Below are 7,937 nucleotides of genomic sequence, written 5' to 3' on the forward strand. Positions count from 1 at the left end.
TGCAATTCCAATAAAAATTTCAATGGGATTCTTCAAAGGATTACAACAAATACTGGTGAAATTCATATGAAACCACAAAAAACCTTTGAATAGCCAAAGCTCTCCTGAATAGAAAAAGGAGGAATGGAGGTAGTACACTTCCAGACTTCAAACTACACTATAAAACCATAATTACTAAAACAGCAATGTATTGGAACAAAAACAGAAATAGATCAATGGAACTGAACTGAAAACCCAGACATAAAGCCTCACACTTTGTAATCTATTACAAAGGAATAAATACTATGCACTGGAACAAGGGCAGTCTTTTCAATAAATGGTGCTAGGAAAACTGACTTCTACATGCAAAAAGATAAAACTGGACTACCTACCACCACAGACACAAAAAAACTCAAAATGGATAAAAGACTGAATATAAGACCTGAAACCGAACAATATACAGAAGAAAACATACGCAAAACACTTCATGGCATAGAAAATGAAAGAAAAGAAAAACATCTGGGACTACATCAAACTAAAAAGCTTCTATACAGCAAAAGAAACAATAACCAAGACAAAGAGAGAAAATACTGATTGGGAGAAAATATTTGCACTCCATAAGGCCCTGGTATCAAAGATCTACACAATTCAACAAAAACAAAATAGTCAAAAAGTTGGCAGATAAGCTAAAAAAGAATGGGCCACATTAAAAAAAAAAAAAAAACTAACACAAAATGCTGGCAAGGATGTGGAGAAAAAGGAATACTTTTGCTGGTGGAATACAAAATATGGTCTAGCCACTATTGAAAGCTCTGGAAGGATCTTCAAATTTTTTAAAACAGATCTTCATATGATCCAGCAATTCTACTCCTAGGAATCCATCCAAAATCAGTAAATCAAAAGGAAATTTGCACTCCTATGTTCATTATAGCACTACTTAACAACAGCTAGGAAATGGAAACAACTTAAATATCCAAAAACAGACAACTAGATCAAGAAGACGCATAGTGATAGCACCTGGGTCAATTGGTGGTGGAAATTCTATGTGAACTACACCGGAGAAAAGAAAGCAAACGTAGTAAAAAAGAAAAAAAAAGGGAGGGGGGCCCTCCCTGGTGGCCCAGCGGGTTAAAACACAGCACTAACAAGCTAAAGCCACTTCAGCATCAATTCGATACCCACCCTGAAGGTGATCCCACATGGCACCAAGCCCCTTTCCTGACCCACCTGCTGCTCTCCTCAGCAGTGTACTTCATCAGTCAGCCTGTTCTGCTCCCCACTCTGTGTCTTGTGAATCCTCTCACCACCCTTGCACCTCTGGCCTGTACCTCAGCTCTGTATGCATAAATAAATAAATCTTTAAAAAGATAAAAGATGTCAAATATATATATATATATATATAAAGATGTATATATTCAAAATGGAATACTACTCAGCAATTAAAATGCCATTCACAGCAACATGGAGGGAGCTGGAAGGAATTTTGCTCAGTGAAATAAGTCAGAAAGGAAAAGAAAAATATCAGATGATTTCCTTATAGGAGGTATGCAGGGAAATCAAACAAGGTGTCAGGAAAGGGAAAAACAGACAAAACAAGCTGGCAACCTATAAATCAGAGACATACAGGGGAGAGGGAAGGTAAGGGGCTTTTCAAAACACAAGAGACTATGGTGACAGTTTACAGATGACTCAGTGGTGGGAATTTTATAGGGATTACACCTGAGAGGGAAAAAAATCAAACATAAAAATGAACAATGTAAAATATACATATTTTAAACAAATGTATTTACCTTTAAAAAGACAGAACAAAGTCAATGCCTGGCTTCAAAGTTTCAAAGGTCAAGGTGACTCTTATAGGGACTAATGCAGCTAGTGACTTTTAGTTGAAATCAGTGCTCACTTACCATTCTAAAAATCCTAGAGCCCTTACGAATTATGTTAAACCTACTATGCCAGTGGAACAACAAAGCCTGGAAGATAGAATATTTGTGGATAATATGGTTTACTGAATATATTTTTCTAAAGATTTATTTATTTATGCATACAGAGCTGGGGTACAGGCCAGAGGTGCAGGTGCATTGAGAGACACAGTGGGGAGCAGAACAGGCTGACTGATGAAATACACTGCTGAGGGGAGCAGCAGGTGGGTCAACAGGAGGTCTGCGATGTGGGTCACCTCCTGGGCAGGGATTGAACTCAGGCTGCAAGTGGCTTTAGCTTCTTAGTGCTGTGCTTTAACCCGCTGTGCACCAGGAGGGCCTGTTTACTGAATATTTTAAGTCCACTGATGAGACCTATTGCTCAGAAAAAAAGATTACTTTCAAAATATTACTACTTGTTTACAATGTACATGTTCACCCAAGTGATCTGATGGAGATGTACAGAGATCAATGTATTTTCGTGCTTGCTGTCACAGCATCCATTTGCAGGCCATGGATCAAGAGTAATTTGAGTTTCATCTTATTTAGGAAGTATGTTTTAAAAAGCTGTAACTGTGCCATAGGAAGATACCTATTGATCTGGACAATGTAAATTTATTTTATTTATATCTTTTATATTATTGTATTTCCCATAAGTACACTCATGAACCACCACCATGTCCCTTGTGCTCTCCCCCCGCCCTTTTTTATAAGTTTATTTTTAAATCATTTTGTACATTTTTTTTTCCATCTCAGTTGTAATCCCTGTGGGTTTCCCATCACCAAGTCACCCAAGTGCCATCACCATATTCCAGTGCACTTCCCTCCAGCCCCACCCTCTCCACCCCTCGTTTTTGATCGCATTCCCCACTCCACTACCACAAAATGTCTCTGGTACATGGCTGTTCATTATTTTATTATTTTCTCGCCTGGTCCATTATACTCCTGCTATGGGCGAAACCATCCAGTATTTCTTTTTCTTTCTGGCTTATCTCACTAAGCATGATCTTTTCCAACTCCAAGTTGCTGCAAAAGACATGTGTTTCTTGTTTTTGGTACATATATTCCATTGTGTATATGTACCACTTCTTTTTAATCCAGTCATCTACTTTTGGGCATTTGGGCTGCTTCCATGTTTTTCCAATTGTAAATAAAGCAGCAATAAACATGGGGGTGCAGGTATCTTTATGAATCAGTGTTTTTGTGTCTTTTGGGTAGATAACTAGGAGAGGGATTGCTGGGTCATAGGGAAGCTCCATGTTAAGCAGTTTGAAGAACCTCCTAACAGTTTTTCATAGTGGTTGTACTAGATTGCATTCCCACCAACAGTGCAGGAAAGAGTTCTTTTTCTCCACATCCTCGCCAACATTTGTTGTTGCTAGTTGTTTGAAGATGTGCCATTCTCACTGGGGTGAGGAGGTATCTCATTGTGGTTTTAATTTGCATCTCCCTTATTACGAGTGATGTTGAACATTTTTTCACATGCTTGTTGGCCATCTGCATTTCCTCTTTGGAGATGTGTCTTTTTAGCTCTTCTGCCCATTTTTTGATGGGGTTGTTTATTTTTGTTGAGTTTCATCAGTTCTCCATATATTTTGGTGATCAATCATATATCACTGGTTTTGTGTGAGAAAATTTTTTCTCAATTAGTGGGCTGTCTGTTTTTTGTAATGTCTCTTTTGCTGTACAGAAGCATGATGTAGTCCCGTCTATTTATCCTTGCCTTCACTATCATTGCACTGGGTGCTCTATCTTTAAAGATGTCACTGAAGTGTTTGGCCCATCTTTGCTTCCAGGTATTTTATGCTTTCCGTTCTTATGTCTAGGTCTTTAATCCACTTCGAGTTGATTTTTTTGTATATGGTGATCTAGTTTCATTTTTTTGCATGTACCTTCCCAGTTTTCCCATCACCATTTGCTGAACAAACTTTCTTTGTTCCATTGAATCTTCTTTGCTCCTTCGTTAAAAATTAGCTGTCCATAAACTTGTGGGTTTATATCTGGGTTTTCTATTCGAATCCACTGGTCTGTATGTCTATTCTTGTTCCAGTGCCATGCAGTTTTGATTATTATGGCTTTGTAGAAATAGCTTGAAGTTTGGGATTGTAATGCCTCCAATTCTGTTTTTTCTTAGACATGAGGGTTTTGACTATTCGAGGTCTTTTTGTTGTTCCATATGAATCTCATCAATATTTTTTCTATTTCTTTGAAGAATGTCATTAAGATTTTTATTGGGATGGCATTAAATCTGTATATTGCTTTCGGCAGAATGGCTATTTTGATGATGTTAATTCTCCCAATCAATAAGCAGGTGATGTCTCTCGCTCCCTTTTTCAATCCCTTTTCTTCTTCCTCCCTATCAGAAAGTCTCTTATTTATGGTTGCCTGCTAGTTTTGTTTTATTATTATTATTATTATTATTAGGGTAATTTTTTTTTCCTGATCTCTTATTTGATTCCCATGTATTCCTCCAATAAGTGAAACCATTTGATACTTTCCTTTTTCATACTGGCTGATTTCACTGAGCATGATCCCTCCTAGCTTTGTCCATGTTGTTGCGAATGGCATAAGGTTCTTTTTTGATTACTGAATAGTACTCCATTGTGATCACAAAAATCTATAAGGAGCTCACACGACTCAACAAAAACAAAGTAAGCAATCCAGACAAAATAAATTTAAAACCTTTTGAAAAAGGTTCACTGTTCTAAATGTCATTAAGAAAACATGATTTTTACCACTCATGGGAAAAGGTCAATATATCAATATTAACAGGAGTTTAGAAGTTGATTTCAAACCTCACCACTTAGGTTCAAGATTTCCATTAGGGATTAACTGAAGATGCAGTAAAAAAAATAGCAAGAGAACTAGAAGTGGAATCTGAAAATATAACTGAATTGCTGCAATCTCTTAACATTTAAGTATATGAAGAGTTGCTCCTTATGGATAAGCAAATAGGAATCTTTCATGGAATCTACTCTAGATGAAGATGTGGTGAACACAATGTAATGATAATAAGGGATTTAGAATACTGCTTAAGTTTAGTTAAAAAGCAGGACTTAAGAAGGTTGGCACCAACCCTGAAAGTTTTACTGAGGATAAAATACTATCAAACAGCATCTCAGGGCTTGGAGAAAACTTGTGAAAGGAATAAATGAATGTGGAAATTTCATTGCTATCTTATGTTAAGAAGTAACTACAGCCACCCCAAACTTCAGCAGCCACCACCTCATCCATCAGCAGCCATCAACACTGAGACAAAACCCTTTAGCAAAAGACTATGACTCATTAAGGTTTAGATGATAGTTAGCATGTTAATAAATTATTTTTTAAATTAAAATACTGGTATTTTAGATATCACACTATCAAACACTTAATAGGGTACACTATAGTGTAAGCTCAGTAAGAAAACAACCAATAACATTCTGAGCAGGATTTGGATCAATTCACCACAAAGACACACAAATGCTAACATCACACGTAAAGTTACTTGTTAGGGAAATACAATTTAAAAACACAAGATATCACTATATACCCATTACAATAATTTAAAAGGCTATAATCATAACAAGTATTGGCTGGGATGTAGAAAAACTGGACTCATACATTGCTGCTATGAATACAAAAGCAACAACCACCTTAGAATATAGCTTGGCAACTTTTTTCTGAAAGTTATTTACCAGGTCATTTTACTCCTAGTTGTTTGCCCAAACGGAAATGGATGTTCATAGAAGACTTCTATTCAAATGTTCCAGTTTTTAATAGCCCCAAACTGGAAACAATAGTAAGAATGGAAGGGTGGGGGAAAACAGTTACCCTCATTCATTTCTAGTTGTGTTGTACAAAGTATTATGATTACATACTTTAGCAAGAGCCATCAAATATAATTACCTGACGGATTAAGATTTTGTGTGTAAAATGATGTGTGTACAATGATGTATTAGCTTTGACTATAACCGCAAAACTAGAAATAACATGTGTCCACTATTAGGGAAATGGTTTGCAATTTAGGTATCCTGACATAACTTTATGTAAAGTTAAGGTACACGTTAACTGGATAGTTTACATATTATAATGATCACCATTAATAGCAATAACTAGCACCTCTATCACATTATATAATTGTCCTTTCTTTTTAGTTGACGGGATAGAGTCCTACTCTTAGAAATTGGATCACAGTATAGTATTATCTGTTGTGATTAGTTCTCTAAGGGCATACTGTTGCCAGTTGCAAGTTTGCACTCTTAGTCACATTTGTCCATCCCCAAATTTCCTCTTCTTACAAGAACACTAGTTTTATTGCATTAAGACTTCATCTTACCTTAATTACCTCTTTGAAGGCCGTATCTCTAAAAATAGTCATATTCTGAAGTTCTGAAGTATTGGTCAGAACTTCAATTTATGCCTGAATTTTGGAGGAGCACAATTCAGTCCATAACATAGCCATAAGAATACTGTGTAGGCCCTCCTTGGTGGCACTGTGGGTTAAAGCACAGCACTGAGAAGTTAAAGCCACTTCAGCACGAGTTCGATCCCCGCCTGCCCCAAAGGTGACCACATAGCGTGGGAGACCTCTCCTGACCCGCCTTCTGCTCCCCTCAGCAGTGTAATTCATCGATCTTCCTGTTCTGCGACCCACTCTGTCTCTGGTGAATCCTCTCACCGCCCCTGCACCTCTGGCCTGTACCCCAGTTCTGTATGCACAAATAAATAAATCTTTAAAAAAAAGAATACTGTTTAGAAAAGAATGAAGACTTTTTTTTTTTTAAAGATTTTATTTATGCTTACAGAACTGGGTACAGGCCAGAATTGGTTGAGAGGATTCACCAGAGACAGAGTGGGGAGCAGAACAGGCAGATCTACTGAAATACACTGCTGAGGGGAGCAGCGGGCGAGACAGGAGAGGTCTGCCACGCCATATGGGTCAGCTTCCTGGCTGGGGATTAAACTCGTGCTGCAGTGGCTTCATAGAGGTTCATAATGTTGTGCTTTAACCCGCTGCACCACCAGGAAGAGACCTGAAGACTCTCTTTAACAATGTATAGATTACTCTTTATGGAAACAAAGAAGAATTTATAGTTATACTTTCATTCATATGAATGAGACTTAAAATATAATAAAAGTGGTTCACTAATGAATATGGAATTAGGATGGATGAGGATAAAGGTGAAGTGAGTTCTTGTTGTATACACATATCTTTTGAAATGTGAATATATTTTTTGTAGTTACAAAACAAAAATGCTAAATTCAACTCATCCTAAGTACTACCAATTGTGAAAATAAGTCATGAAATTTCTATCTCTTTCAATATTCCAGAACACCGATCCATTATCACTACAGATTTTTAAAAAGTTACATGATTAAGACCAAAAAGGTCTAACAGTTACATAATTTCGGAATGATCAAATACTTAGAAAAACTAAAATTGATCTAAAACTTAAGAAAACAAAACTTTTATCCAAAATCAACATCTTGCACCCCTACACATACACACACACAGAGAGATGATTTTTCATGCATTCTAGCTATTTCAAGGTTACATTTCTGAAATGAACAAGTTCCACCTCTTTTTAGATACCTGAACACTGACAGAAATCTGGCTGTTGTGGCCAACATAAAGGCCTGTCCGTGTAGTTCAGAGACCCTTTAAAGACTCTGAATAGTCTTTGGCTGTACTTAACTGAAGAGAGCAGCCCAACTGCTTGTCTGGTACCAGGCCTTGTCTTTCAGAGAATCAGCAATACCCTCTTTCACCCTCTTAAACTACAGGAGTCCTGAAAGAGAAAGTGGAGTCCTTTCTGCTAGGTCACTGCCTGAACACAATTTCATCAGAGAACCCAAGCAAGATCTGCAGACCAGCCCAGCTGAGCCCAGTGAAACCACAGGATCATGAGCGTCAATAAAATGGTGCAGTTTAGGGTGGTCCAAGATGGCGGCAGAGTAAAGACGCCGAGATCACCGCGTCCAAGCCGGCATAGGAATTGAGGACTGAAAACAGACTATAGACTCATTTACTACAAGTTTTAACCCAAACGAAAACAC

This window comes from Condylura cristata, unplaced genomic scaffold, assembly GCF_000260355.1.
Source record: "Condylura cristata isolate star-nosed mole 26May11 unplaced genomic scaffold, ConCri1.0 scaffold00022, whole genome shotgun sequence".
In the NCBI taxonomy this organism is placed as follows: Eukaryota; Metazoa; Chordata; class Mammalia; order Eulipotyphla; family Talpidae; genus Condylura; species Condylura cristata.